The sequence below is a fragment of the Emydura macquarii genome, unplaced genomic scaffold (genome assembly GCF_026122565.2).
Source record: "Emydura macquarii macquarii isolate MOO-44397 ecotype Brisbane River unplaced genomic scaffold, CSIRO-AGI_Emac_v2 contig_1254, whole genome shotgun sequence".
Lineage (NCBI taxonomy): Eukaryota > Metazoa > Chordata > Testudines > Chelidae > Emydura > Emydura macquarii.
Window position 1 is genome coordinate 1755795 of NW_027131391.1, and position 15016 is coordinate 1770810.

Below are 15016 nucleotides of genomic sequence, written 5' to 3' on the forward strand. Positions count from 1 at the left end.
CTGAAGGAAAGGTTGTAGGATCCTGGTGGGTCTGAAAGGTAGGTGAGGCAAATCCCTAATCATTGCAGTGGCATAACAAAAATTAACTCAGTCTTTCAGAGGATACAGGGGATTCAAGTCAGAGTCCTCACAGTTCTTTCTTGAAATGCATGGAGATAGGGGGGAGGATTTTAGTATAGAAATTAGCTACTGAAAATGAGGCCTATGTAGTGACGATATGTCACAGCCAGGAATACATTCTATAGATCCTGACTCCCAGTCCTGTGCTTTAATCACTAGATAGTTCTCCCTGCCACACTTTATATGCAAAATATACTATGCAAGTAACAAAACTGAACAGAAAATTCCATAACTTCTTTTCCTATCCCCACTTTCCCTTCATTTCTTGACAGTAATCTCATGCTTTCTTCCAGTGTTTGTGGGAAGGAAAAGCTCTCTGAGAGTTACAGGGAATTTCTGTCTGAGTTCAGTCCTGGATTTCCTCACACTTTTCCAACAACAATCAGTCCTGCCCTCAAGAAACTTAATGTCTTTGTGACATCATAGGTGTTTCCTTAATAAGGTTTGTGATACAACAAACATCAGTTGCATCAGTGAATGAGTCAAAGAAGAGCAGGCTAATTATAAAGATGAAAGCGCCTTCCTGTGGTGAAGAGGAGGGATTCATTGTCCCCATGTACATTCAATTCTGGACTTCCCCTCCACTTTCCCACTGGGGCCCCAAAGTGGGAATTAAGCTTTTATCTTCCTTTGGACCTAGGAAAACATCTAAGAATAATGGCTCAGGAATGGGGAAGAGACATTGCATACCGAGTTCTGAGAAGCTCAGATCATCTACAATTTTCACTGAGGTCAATGGGAATTGTGGTTGCCCAGCACCTCTCAGGATTTGGCCAATAGGCCTGATCATGTTTCCACTGAAGTCAGTTGCCACTGCCTTTCATGAGAATAGGAGCAGGTTTTATAAGAAGGAACGATGCTAAAAATGTCTTTTAAAAGAGTAGACAGGAATTTTTTCTCAGAGAAAGTTTTTAGCCTCACGACCAGCAACTGGGGCTCATTGCTGAAGAGGACTCATTGCCGGCCTCCAGACAAGTATGAATATTATTTATCAAAAGTTTATTTATCCATGTCAGCAAATGTTTGCATCTTGACCTTTATCTCATTGTCAGCTGTTGTCTACTCCATTCCCTACAAATAAATTATTAAGCCTAATTCTGAGTGATTAGGAATGCAATCATTAGAAATGATTAACCACATCACCCTCTGATTCTCATCAAATCTGTTCCTTCTACCCTAGCTCCTGCTTTGAAAACTCAAAATAGCCTTTTTAACAGTCTCGCTGCACTTTCAACAGCTTCAAGTTACAAAAGCAGCCAACGAAGAGCCCAAAGAAGTGACAGCTCCAGCTAGCATGGCTGGAGCACCCCTAAATGTGGGGCACCTTGGAGTGCTCACCCTCACAGGAACATTCCCAGCTTTACCCCAACACAGTTTTGTATTTTCTTTGTTATTTTTTTAAGAAAAATACAAAGCCAAACAAAAACCATTGCAATTAGCAAAAGATTTCCATTAACACAACAGTCATTATTCCTGGTTTAAGGACAAAGTAATGAAAACATACAGGTCTACTGCTTGGTACTTCTTTTTGTCTCTCTGATATAGGAAAGACCTTCTGCAGGAGGATCATAAGATCAGCATATACTTGTTACATATGTAATTACATATATATATATATGTAGGGGCACATCTTTGAATTCAGAACTGTGGAAATAGATTTTCATGTTTTGCTCCAATACTTCTGTAATTTGTAGCAAGAAAAAGTTATGTGGAAGAGGTCAGCTGACGGCTGGCAGCATCTGTGGCAGTTACTATGGTTAGCGAAACTAGAACATCTACATAAAGCAGGTGCCTAGGGGATTCCGCTTAATATTTTGGGCTGGGATCTTCAAAGAAGCTTAATTCCCATAGGCTGTTTGGTAAATCCCAGCCTTGTTCTAAAAACGTCAGACATCATGAGCTATACAAGACAGAAAAACTGAGCCTTAAACTTTGGATTGTCTCCAACATGGCTGGATACTGAATCTGATCAATCAGAATAGGTGGGTGCTGTAATATAACCCTGCATTAGCTAAAGGATTCTGACCTATTTTCCAAGCTATTCCATGTTACCAGACGGTTGTCCATTCACCATAGGGCCAGCATTACAATTTTCAAGAATCTGACCATCAATTACCTCCCCCTTACGTCAGAGGTATAACGAGTTAGATGTGGTGGTTTTTCTTTTCTCCTCTGGACTGACCTGAGAGATACAGAGCAGGCATAGGATGTGGGGTCCTGGGGGTGCTCAGCTTGTTTCCCTGCTGAGGGAATTGCAAGGAGTAAGGCGTTCCCTCCAGCAGTTAGCACTGTGACTATATTTCAAGAAGGATGGACTGGAACTAGGAGAGGGAAGGAGGATTTGCAAAGGAAGGGGTCAATTGTTCAGCAAGTGAATGATAGTGGAAAGAAAGGAGATAAAAGATGAGAGGAAGGGGAGAAGGACTGGTGGCAGGGAAAAATGTGGACTGGGAAGAGAGAAGGAGAGGGTTAAACACAATGTGGAACATTAACTAGGTTAAAATTCTTTGACAAGGACTCATTCAGGAAAGCACCTTCAGGCTGCAGCTATATGAAAGTTACTGTATATTTTACACATTATTCATTAATCTATTCACCTTACTATTTTCATTAACTTTCTGATGCCCAGAAGTCCGGGTGCTTGCTGGCCCACACGCCTCACAAGGACCCTGGAAATCCTACACGTTGCCTTTCAGCCTAAATTAAAAAATCCCTAGTCCCTACAGTGCACTATACATTCCACTGAACTTCTCCTAACCGCATGCTGGGCCTCTTTCAGTGATGACTTGACCCTTAAGGAATTAAACTGGTTCTTCTACTTCATTCTTTTGGGATACAAAAGTGTACGAGTGCAAATCCGCAGCTCTCCCCACCCTAAACCACTCGGAAAACCTGCATGTTGCTTAGTGCCTCTGTAAAATCTTATTGTGCATCTATTAAGACTCTGCTCCTAGAGAAAGGAAAGCAGGTTTGCTATTCTGCTGTCCTCCTAAGGACTCCACATGTTCTACATTTGCATTATTACCTAATCAGGTAATTTTTAAATGCCACACAATTCTTTAACCAAGAGAGATGGACATACATCTCGCAAGCATCATAGGCTTTGTTGCACTGTTGAATCACCTCCATGTCCCCCTTGTTGAAGTGCAATTATTTACCTCCGCAAACCGTCAGTTGTTTAGGCATCTCATTGGGACATCATATGAACATGACGGCTGTGAGCTAAGCCCAGCTACTGCTACTTGCTAGCAAGTCAGCCTGATACTTCAGCCCTTCCATCCTCACAAATACAGGCACCAGACCCAATGCCTCCCATCTTGGGAAGAGGCATCCCACTGGAGGGCATTGGAGAAGTCTATAGGTGCACTTTTTCTTTCCTATCAAAGCTTCACTTTGAATTTTTGGTTGGTCCTTTTACCATGAATAATGATGGTTTCACCCGATCTCTTGCCCTGGGCCTAGACTAAACGTGTCCACTCCACCTTGGGACATTCAACAAAATATTTATCCCTACTGGCCACCCCCTAAAGGCTGCCTACTGCACCATTAAATTCTGTAAATATTGTATATACTCAACTTTTGAGTATATACAATAATCCTCTGGACATAATGATCAGAGAAACCTATCCAGTGGGCAATAGTGAAGCATGACACCATTAAACTGAAGTGAAAATTATCTGAATGTTCCAATTTTCTCCCTTTTTTGACTGCTGAATGTTACTCCTCATTTACTAAGCCTTGGCCTGTCCAGCCCGTAGGTTAATATGTCACTGACTCCAAAGGGGAGAGCTGGGTTTAATTTCTGTTTTAAGGGAAACACACATACAAATCTCCAAATATTTCCCAGTTACCATTAACTAAGCTCTTCAGAGATTATTATTAAACTTGATCCCCAGAGAATGTATGTCCTTTGGCTTCTCTGCTCCTTTAACACTTATTCCTTAAGAGTGAATTAGACTCTAACATTTCTTTGTGAACCAGAGCTCCCTGGTATTTGAGAGCAGATATAGGCCCTGACTTTGACATTTTTATTATTGTGTATGTTTATTTCCAGGGCCCTGTCAATACTGAGAGATTGGTCATATACCCAAGATATCAACATTTCTGTTTGTCTAGGAACAAAGAAATACTTCCCAACACTGGTAAGACAATGCACTGCCTTCAGCCAATTACCTGGCTGAACTCCTCACCCCCCTAACTAGGAAAAAGAGGTGGCTTTTGAAAGAAGCCACAAGTAGCTACAAGTATTTTAGATGACTTAGAGACATATATTAGAGAGACAAGGTGGGTGAGGTAATATCTGTCATTGGACCAACTTTTGTTGACGAGAAAGACAAGCTTTTGAGCTTACACAGAGCTCTTCTTCAGGCCTGGGAAAGGTACTCCCACCGTCACAGAAAAATGCAAGGTGGAACAGATTGTTTAGCATAAATAGTTATCACTTATTTACTCCTGGGGGAATTCTGAGCAACTGATCATGCACAGAATACATGTCCCCGTGCAGATTTTTTTTTTCTCTGCAGAAAATACATTCTGCCAGATAGGTGCTGCAGTTATGCATTTCACCCACCAGGGGCTATAGTGGCACCAGAACAGAGGGCAGCTGCTCCAGGCAAGAGCAGCCCTCTGTGGATAGGGAAGAGAAGGGTTTGTGTTCCTAACAGCACCCTGCCCATGGGGCCAGGTGAGGAGGAACAGGATATGGGAGGGACAGAAAGCGTGAGGCACATGAGGCTGCTGGGTAGGTCACAGACTGGGGTTCAGAAGGGCTAGTGGGGGGATACCCTGGGACAGGGTCTGAATAGGAGCTGGGGGGGACAGGGCCACATGGGAATGGGGGGTGGCTGAAGGTGCCACATGTGGTCATGGAGGACAAGGGTGCAAGAACACATGGGGATCAGGGGAGAGGATACCCTGGGACAGGGTCTGAATAGGAGCTGGGGGGTGGGGGGGACAGGGCCACATGGGAATGGGGGGGTGGCTGAGTGAAGGTGCCACATGTGGTCATGGAGGACAAGGGTGCAAGAACACATGGGGATCAGGGGAGAGGGGTACAGGGCCACATGGGGGTGGGAGTGGCTGAGTGGGAGGGCAGGGCCACATAGGGACATGGAGGAGAAGGCTGCAGGGACACATGGGGACAGCGGGGAGGAGGGTGGCTGAGTAGGGGTGCAGAGCCGCATGGGGATGGAGGGGTGTGGCTGAGTGGAGGTGCAGGGTCACATGAGGACATGGGGGAGGAGGGTGCAAAAACACATGGGACAGTAGGGAGGGGAGTGGCTGAGTGGGGGTTCAGGGACACATGGGAATGAGGAAAGGGGTGCAGGGACGCATAGGGAAGATGGGGACGGATGGCTAAGTGGAGTGCAGGGACACATGGGGATGTGGATGGTGGCAGAGTGGGGGGGCAGGGCCAAATAGGGACAGAGGAGAAGGGGTTGCAGGGCCACATGGGGATGGGAGAGGAGGGGTGGTTGAGTGGGGGTGATGGGCCATTGGGGAGGGAGGAACAGGGACACATGAGGACAGAGGCAGCTGTGCCTGACTGAATGAGAGAAGCTAGGAGTTAGGCAGGGTCCGCATGGGGGAGGCTCCCCAACTCCCTAACAATCCCTTCCTCCATCACAAAAAGCACTGTTCCATACTTCCCACACCCAATAATCCTCCAGGTTCATTCCCAGGCTTCTTCCCAGCAAATACTTCTCTCCCTGAGCTCCTCCATTACCCCTGACTCCCCCCAAGCCTTTGCACTGCTTCTGAGGCATGTGGGAAATACATGTCTGTACTGTAGGTAAAATGAATTACTCAAAGTTCTGTATTAATATGCCTAGTAAGGAATCTATTTGTCAAAAAACATTTCCTGAATCTTTTTTTTTTTTTTGGGTCTGTCATTACAGACATACTTGCTGATGGGTATTTTGAAACAATTACCAAAATAACTGAAACGGGTGTGATTATATTGTTATTTTGACAAAATATGCAGAATTTTAAAATATTGTGCACAGGATTTTTAATATTTTGGCACAGAATTCCCTCAGGAGTAACAGATGTAAGGGACCATTCAAGGTAGATTAGCCTGTTAACACCTCTGCACATTATCTTTCCTGAACAGCTGTGCCTGAATCCCCAAGAGTAAAAACAATTCAATCAGGACTGTTCCCTGAGTTTTAGAGCAGGTCCATGCAGAGGCTGCAGTTTCCACGGCCATGGCAATGAACCATGATGGATTTAAAGCTCTGGAATCAATGAGAATGTGAGTTACACTGAACCCTCATTAACTCTTGGAGCTATTGAATCCAATTCATCCCTGGTATAACATCACTGACTTGAGAGGAGCAATACTAAAGGATGAATTGGGCCCACAGACTGGATGGAACAGTCAATCAATGCTCATTATGGGCCTCATCCTGGTAAATGCCAACCATCTCCAATTCCCACTGAAGTCAATGTTTGAGCCAAACATTTGAGACAAAAGTGGACCAGTTTTGCCCAGTTCAACTACATTATCCCCCTTCACAGTTAGAGAAACTAGACAGAGGAGTAAAGTGACTTGTGGATTCGCAAAAGCAAGTCAGTATCAGATGCCGGTTTACACTCCAATTCTCCTGACTGCCACCCCCTCATTTAGCGAGACAAGTGAGGTAATATTTTTATTGATAATATCTTTTTTATTACCTCACCCATCTTCTCTCTCTAATATCCTGGCTATATGACATGGCTATAACTACACTACATATAGCCACTTATCTTGTCTACTCAATCACAAATGCTCCATTAAAATTAACAGAATCATATTACTGTTCCTATCAGGAAGTAGTCCTGGAGAAGTCACAACTAGAAATTTCCATCCACGTGGAATCAAGAAAGAACAGGGAGAAAACACCATCCTCTTATTTTTTTAATCCTCAACCTACACCTGTGGCTGTTTGTTATAGCAAGGAACAGCATGACAACTGAAGAATGAAACTAATCCAATGGGAATTTAATTTTTAAAACAGATTATTAGAAATATATTTTCTTTTTTCTCTATTGCAGAAAGCAATGAATCATGCAGGCAAGATGTAATATACTAAAGTCAAAAGGAACAAATATACTAGGATGGGAAGAGTCCATTTATAAAGCAACATCACCATCTACAGACTTGGGAAACTCCCCACATGGTTATACGCTGCCCAAGGTAAAACCAGGAAGTGGCATGTCTCTAAAATATTACACATTGCATTAGCTGTCACACAGCATGAAGCTGATATTTCCTGCTTTGTTTGAACTTTTTATATTTAAATGTTTATTATTTTCCCCACTATGTCTATTTGCTCTGGGAGGCCCAAACCCCACTCAGACTCTTAAAACAGGGAAAGGGTTTTTCAGAATCTCACATTCCCTTGAGCAGAGTAGCCCTCCAGGATGGCATTGTTGATGTGAGTGGTTAGCTAGGGGTTTGAGTGCTGACCTGTTCAAGTTCCTTTGTTTTTATCTTAGTTGGTGCTGGGAAGGGTGAAGAAGAAGAGATTTCCTGTTAGATCACAGAGTGGTACTGTAGGTGTTCCAAAGTGAGGGATTAAGAAGATGATAAAAAGATAGCACAGGAATGTAGATCCTCAGCTTCCTTGAGCTCGTAGAGGGGAGGCACAGGTGACTAAGCAAAGATTGATCCTAGAGACCATTCTGGTGGCGCAGGATCATCCCCTCTGACCTCTGATATGGCTCCAACATGGACAAGGGACTTAGGCAATGTAAAGTTGGTTACATTGCTTCATGTCCCTGAGAGACTCCCCTGTGTCAGGGGAATCCCCAGCTGCTCCTTTAGGGAAGTTTTAAGTCCCCTTTGTGGCTTTAGAACAGTGCAAAGTGTCTTACCCAGGGCTGAGAGTCTGACCCATGGTGTTTTTGTGTTTGTAGACACTGGGCCAGATTCCCTACTGCCTTGCACCCTAATGTCATCATTTGCACTTGTACAAGGTGATGGTTTATACTCACTATTCACAGGTACAAAGAATTACACAAGGTGCAAAGCAGAAGAGGATCAGGACTAGTGCATTTATAGTCAGTCGGGCAGCGGACCTGATTCACCGTCACTCCATTGATTAAACCATCCTTTCCATTAAACAAAACATATGTACCTTAAAATAACTTTAAGATTCTCTGTTTCCCAATGGTTTCTATTAGGACCTAAATTTTCTCAGTCCTAATCTACTCATGAGATGCTCCTCCTGCTGGGAAATTCAATGCTCTATCATTAAAATGGTAGCCCCAGCCCCTCCCCAATTCAGGCAACACTGAACGGAGACACTGAAATAGTAGCAGGGATTTCTGAAAGCTGTTCTGAAAATTCAGTCAGTAAATGTCTACTTAGTTCTCTAAGGCCCCAATCCTGCTATTGGATTCACATGGACAGAACCCTGCATCAAGTCCCACTCAAGTACAGAGGTCCTCCTGCATGGGTCCAATGCCAGGATCAGGGATAGATTTTATAATCAATCACTGCATTTTCCTTTCCAAGCTGAACTGCAAAGATGATCATTAAAGTACTACATTAGTGACACCTGGACAATGCATCACATTTGTCTAAAGCAGGAAGCTTTGCCAGGAAGCTTCATTCACTTGAGTGTTGCTGAATGGAGAGAGCATAGGACTAACTCAGGTGACCTGGGTTCTATTCTCAGCCCTGCCACTGGGCTACTGGGTAACCTTAGGCAAGTCACTTCACCTGTCTGTGATTCAGTTTCCCCATCTTAAAACAGGAATAATGACGCTTATCGCCTCTGTAAAGCATTTTTAGATCTACAGCTGAAATGTGCTATATAAATTCTAAGTACTATTATTATAAATGTAAACTCAGGTTTGTTATCAGTGATTTATTATGAACATTCCAGGGTTCTCTCCTTGCAATGTTACAACAAAGGACTAGATTGCACAACCACAGTGAAGGCAATACAGCAACACCACAGAAACCACACCTACCAATCAATTTCTCTCTGTACCTTGTACCTAATAGCAATCACCTCACATGAGCCAGGCCCTCAGTGGAAAACTTTGGTCAGTCCAGAGAAAGTAGTAAGTACAAGACATTCAATAAAAAGCTGAAGTGATAAAGTGATGAGCAGCCAAACATTACGAGTGGACTGAAAGTACAATTCCTTTGTGTGTACACATACGTAAACACAGAGTGTGTAATGCAAACTCACCGGCCACCACACCATGCTCCTTCCAGCTAGGAAGAATCCACCCACAGTCCCTCGGTTAGTTGAGAGCATGGCCTAAGGAAAAAAATGACTGGTTAAAATTTTCAGCTCTAATAAGCATACACTAGTCTGATGGCTTCAACAATGACGGCAGTAATGAGAAAGAGGAACCAATGTAAAGATCAAAAAGGGCCAAGTAAAGATTTTGAAGGGAATAATATGACTTGACAATGACTGAGCAATCTTTTATATCAATTTATAAATTAACCACTTCAAGCTTTATTGCTTCAACTTTCTTCACAGCAAGACTGCAAAATCCAAATTCAACACCGCACATGTTAAAATAAAATGAACTATATGATAAAAATCAAACAAATGCATCCCTACTCAAGGGCCTCAACTGCAAACTGTCACTCATGAGAGCACTCCTGCAGGTGAGCAGGTCTTAACACTGTTGATGTAGTGAATTTTACCTTCGTGCCCTAGAGATGATGTACCTAGCTTTCTTACTCAATGCTAGCCTGCTCCAGAGTTTCCCTGCAGGAATCTACTGCATGGTAATTTAACTTTTATTGTTCTGATAACATCACCAAGATACCCACACTTGACCTGTTAGCCTTTCTTCACTTCCACAGAGTAGCCATTTAAGAATTACTTTCCTCACTCTCATTGTATATCTGTCAGGAGTGACTTCATGGGAAGTTTCTCTCACATTTTCCACAGGGCCTTTGCAGACAATGGGATCCAAAGCCCTTTGCAGAGAATGGGATTCCCATTCCTTTGGATCAGGCCCAGAGAGGGTGTAAGCAAAAGTGAGCCAGATCTCTGATCCTAATATAGAAGCAAGAAGATAAACAAACAGAGACATGTTTCACCACATACAATAGTTGAATCAATACTTGTCTAATGGAAAAGGATAACATTTGTGGATAGAGACTCTTAACATTAAGCTTCTTAGCAATTATTCAAAACAACTAGAAACTTCAATGCTCCAGTGCCTGACATGCCACCTGCCAGCCTCTTCTGCCCCAGCAGTTCATGTTACAAAGAATTACAGTCAATAATAAATTACAATAATCATACTTCAGGTCAGATGGTGCCTTTAAGGCACCAGCCTAGTTCCCTCCCTGAGCTCCCCAGGATGCAAGGGAAGTGTTTCTGTTACACCACTCCTTTGAGGAGAGCACGCTGCAGTATTCTGGGTCAATGGATAGCCTGGGCAGCCTGGCTGACTAGAGTGGGCCAATGGGGGGGCTCATAGTCCTTCATCCTCCCCAGACTTCCATGCTCCTTTTGAGGTAGCTTGCACCCCAGGGTGCACTGGAGGAAAGCAGTACTTTCAGGAAAGGTCTGGGACCTCAACTGTGTTTGTCCTCTCTGGGGGGGATAAATGGACAGGCTCACTGGTACAATCAGATCCTTGGCATCCAGCACCCTCTGCCAGAGGTGCAGATGCAGGTACTTCACATCTTTAAAGTGCTGAACAAACATTAACTAGTTCATGTGCCTCAAAAGCCAAATCACTTTTCAAACCTCTGCCAAGCTGCTAGTGTGGATGACTTTGCCTGCAGCTACCTGCTCTGTTCTACAACATGGACTCCTGGGTTATTTCAGAGGAGCGCACAGGTCACTGAAGGGCAGGTTTCCCTGACTCTCTTTATTAACTGTAGATTCTTTCCTCAAAAGACTAGCAGAACTTTTCCCACGGACAGTCTCTGATTTCTCCCCATATAGAATACAGACTCTGTTCCTGAAAGGGCTATCAGCTCTTTCATCTAGAGACACACCAGTGTTTTCCACTAAGGCAAAAGCAGTACAAACACTATCTGCCCTTTTCCTTTGAACGCTGCAGAATCGAGCCTTATTCTAATAGGACAATATCTGCCTTTTACCCGTTAGAAGAATTCTTTCACACCTTTCTCTAAGGTTGCTGTCCCTGTACTCCCCTCTGTATCATCAGCTTGCTTCAAGAGGAGGTACAATCCTACCTGGACTTCAAACAGAAAAGACCCTAACACCAGCAGCATTTGTCCTTACTGAGATTTGGTCTAAATGCACCTGCTCTCTACAGAGCAGTCCTACTGATGAAAAGCTAGCATTCTCCTGTGTCTAGGTCATGTCTCATTCACTTCACGTACATCTTGCAACAATCCCCATCTGCCACTCCATTACTGTCCCTCCTCTACCTTTGGTTCCACTACAATCCCCATCACTTACAACTCAGTCCAATACTCATCCCTACCTTCCCATCCCAATGCATCCCACTGCAAGCCCCATTTATCCCACCTCTCACACTTCTCCCCAATTCCTACCCCATCACAAATTCCCATTGCAGTCTCTTTTGTGCCAGCATCCCACAGTCCATCCGCTTCCCACCTTCACCCCCGCTCTGTTCCTTATCAGATCCTCACTCTAATCTGCTAAAAATGTTCATTTCACCCTTATCCTGATCTCCATCCATCAGCCCTCTCCTATAGTCCCATCCCCACAGATATTCCCCTCCTTCACCCTCACCACGAGCCCCATCTATCCTCCTCTCCACTATCATCTAATCCTCTTCACCCCTAATCCAGGTCTCATATCAGGTTTTACTACCCCACTGAAACCCAACTTAACCTTCATCCTGCCACCTTTCAAACCATCCCCAGTTGAGCAGCAGGCAATTTATACAATTGTAGTTTTAATTTACTAAGCCATTTTCCTAAAACCTAATAAACTATACTTTCTCTTAGAAAGAAAAATCCAGACGTACCCATAGTCCCACTGCCAGGACTACCACAAAATAGATGACTATGACTGCGATGTCAGCAGGGTTATTGACTTTCGTGGAGGAGTCCATCCTGCCTGCTTCTCCAGCTCCCTTTCTTCTTTTCCTCTCCTTATATCACTGCTTACAGACTTCAGGTTAATGATAAATCCCAGTCGTCCCCTTCTGCCTTGTGTAATATATAACTTTAGATTGACTTGTTTCCTATGGGGTACAAGTTGAAGCTGATACTTTTTCTTGAGTTGTGATTTTCTCCAAAAAAACTGCTCCCCTATTACAGCTGTTGCTGCTTTCAGAGCGAAAAACTGACCCAAATTCACATCCCCCCACAGAAGGTGCTCAGAGTTGTTGCAGCCGTAGAGCAGGTGTCTGGGAAGGAATGAGCTGTGGAAGGAGTGGCTTGGACATAATATACCCAGTGTATGCACCTCACTGTTTGCAGATACTCTTCCTGGAGAGGTTCTTCCTGTAAATCTGGTCATGGAATTAATTGTTTCCTTGAGAACTTGATACTTACTAAGCCCAAAGAAAGAGTGACCTGACATTTAGGGAAACCCTAGTTCCATGAGCTAATACTCCTGTTGTGCCATCCCTCATCCCAGCAGGAATATACAATGAAGGTGCAGCTCAGCATTTCTGCAACAAGACAATAGGAAGCCACTATTATCTCTTACATATAGATCTTTATAGTGATGTGTCTCAGGCATAAATTGAAATCCAGAAATGAACACCTGCTCCCAGTGTTCAAAACCAGGGTTATGGCCAGCTATGATGTCTAAATTCAGATTCAAATGACCCCAAAGTTCAGTGGTGCTTAGATCTGGTCCCATCTCAAGTTATTTATTCTTTCTTGGACTTTAAAATTAGACCAATAAAATGACCTGATGCAAAAGAGAACTCAAAGATGTGGGGCAGGCTGTGACTCTGAGCAGAGCTTCCAAGTCAGTCAGAAAACAGCCCTTGAAAAGGGAAGTTTCCTCAGGAGATTCTTGTGATTTTTTCTGACTGAGCAGGACATGGGTATCACAGCCAGGATTAGAGGGGAGCAAGAGATGTAGGCTATAGACAGGTGCAAGAATTTCAAGGCTCTGGGAATATTTGAAAGTTTTATTTCCACCTCTGCTTTACCCCCACGCAGTCATAATTCATTTACAGTTCAGTAGGCTGCCTGCCAAGAATTGGATTGCCATGTTGTATTTACCTTAAACAGAATGAACAGTACAAAATATACAAAGCATAGTGGTCTTAATTCTGATCTTATACTGGTTATACATCATTGACTTCAGTGGAATTACTCCAGATTTTCAGTAGTGCAGCTGAGATCAGAATCTGATCCTCTGTTTGTGTTGTTAAGGAATTATTTCCAAGATGTAATTAGCTGATGACATTTTGCCTTTTTTTTTTTTTTTTTTTTTTTTTTAAAGAAGTGGTAGTAGCTAAACAGAGTATCTATATGTAAAATACCATAACAGAGGATCATTAATTTGAAGTTACAGAGTAAATAAAGAATCCCATTTTTCTTATCAATACACTGCAATGAGATATAAGCACCTACAAATTTCCAACAAGATGCTGTCCTCTGACATTTTAGGCACCTCTTCAGCACAGATTTTAGTTTGTTCTACAGACAGGTCTGTGAAAATGCTGTTTGTAAAGGGGAAAAAATAATCCCAAGAGCTGCTAAGCATCCACAATTCCCATTAACCTTTCCTGTTGTCTATCTTTCCTTTATTTACTAACCCTAATTACCAGGCAACAGTTTATCTAAGATCAGATGTAGCTGGTCTTTCATACAAAGGCTGATGCAAATGGATTCCCATGTGTGTTTGTAACAAATTAATTGTTTTGTTTACACTTATTCTTAGTTCATGAATTGAATTCTAGTTTCAGGTCCTGGAGCCACAACAAATTCTAACAAAAGAAAATAATAGGTTGGAACACGAGCCTGATTCTCCACTGCCTTGCCCCCTGTGTTGTCATCCTTCCCTGTGCAAAGCAACAGTAGAGACTGTAAGATGTTATTACTGGTGTAAGCGAGTGAAGAATTCTGCTTTACACCCACTGCACACACTTTGGCCAGGTGCAGCTGACTCCACAACATGCAAAGACAGAAGAGACTCAAGAATTAATAATCACAATATTCACATCTTTATCAGTGGTGGCTTTGTTGGTTTGGTTCTGTTTTCTCCATGTCATGTAACTGAGACGCTCATTACAGAGTATCAAAAAAAGGCTGGCTGTGGTAATCACAATGCCTGTATCTCCATATCCTCATACCTGCAGTTTGTAAGGAATCCCAGAGGCATTGTACTCATGCACACAGCACAGATAAAGTCAGCCTGTGGAATGCGCTGCTGTGGGCAGTCAGACACTCAGGTAACTCTAGCTCAGTTTTTCTCAATGACTGGTCTGTGGACCTGTGCCAGTCCCTGAGATCTCCCTGACACAGTTTAAGGTTGAGAAACACTGCTCTAGCTGGCTTTTAAAAAAAATTGGCCAACAACCTTTGTATTTATGCATGCACAGACATGAGTAAGTAAACTTCCTGCTGCAAGGTGGAATCTTCTCAGCAGATGGCAAGAAAGTCTCTGCCGCATTTCTGGGCATTGTCATCTTCCTGAAGAACCAAATCCAAAACTAGGCTCTACCAGAAGCAGGACACCACTCATGAGTAACCAGTAATCTGATTCACTATGGAAAATCCAACATTCCTTCCTATGGGCCCAGTTCAACTCCCTAGATTAAAGGGAGATTTCCCACTGATTTTAATGGGAGTGGGATGAGTCTAGAGAGACTATATCAGCATAATATACAGAACCGGAAATCAGTCCTGAATCTGGCCTATGCTGACTGCTTCTCTCTAGACTCAGCTTGGTGGAGGCTAATCCATCATGGAGGTGACACATTCAGGGAAAGATTAACCCTAACACTGCACAGGTAGGGAAGA

General features: G+C 43.3%; 1 long non-coding RNA gene across 1 annotated transcript; it reads left to right on the forward strand.

Moving 5' to 3' along the window:
* Nucleotides 1-4741: 4741 nt before the first annotated feature.
* LOC137154410 (uncharacterized) lies at nucleotides 4742-8242 on the forward strand. Its single transcript, XR_010920209.1, has 3 exons — nucleotides 4742-4804; nucleotides 7156-7297; nucleotides 8107-8242. It is a non-coding gene; the product is annotated as an uncharacterized lncRNA (long non-coding RNA).
* The last annotated feature ends 6774 nt before the right edge of the window (nucleotides 8243-15016 follow it).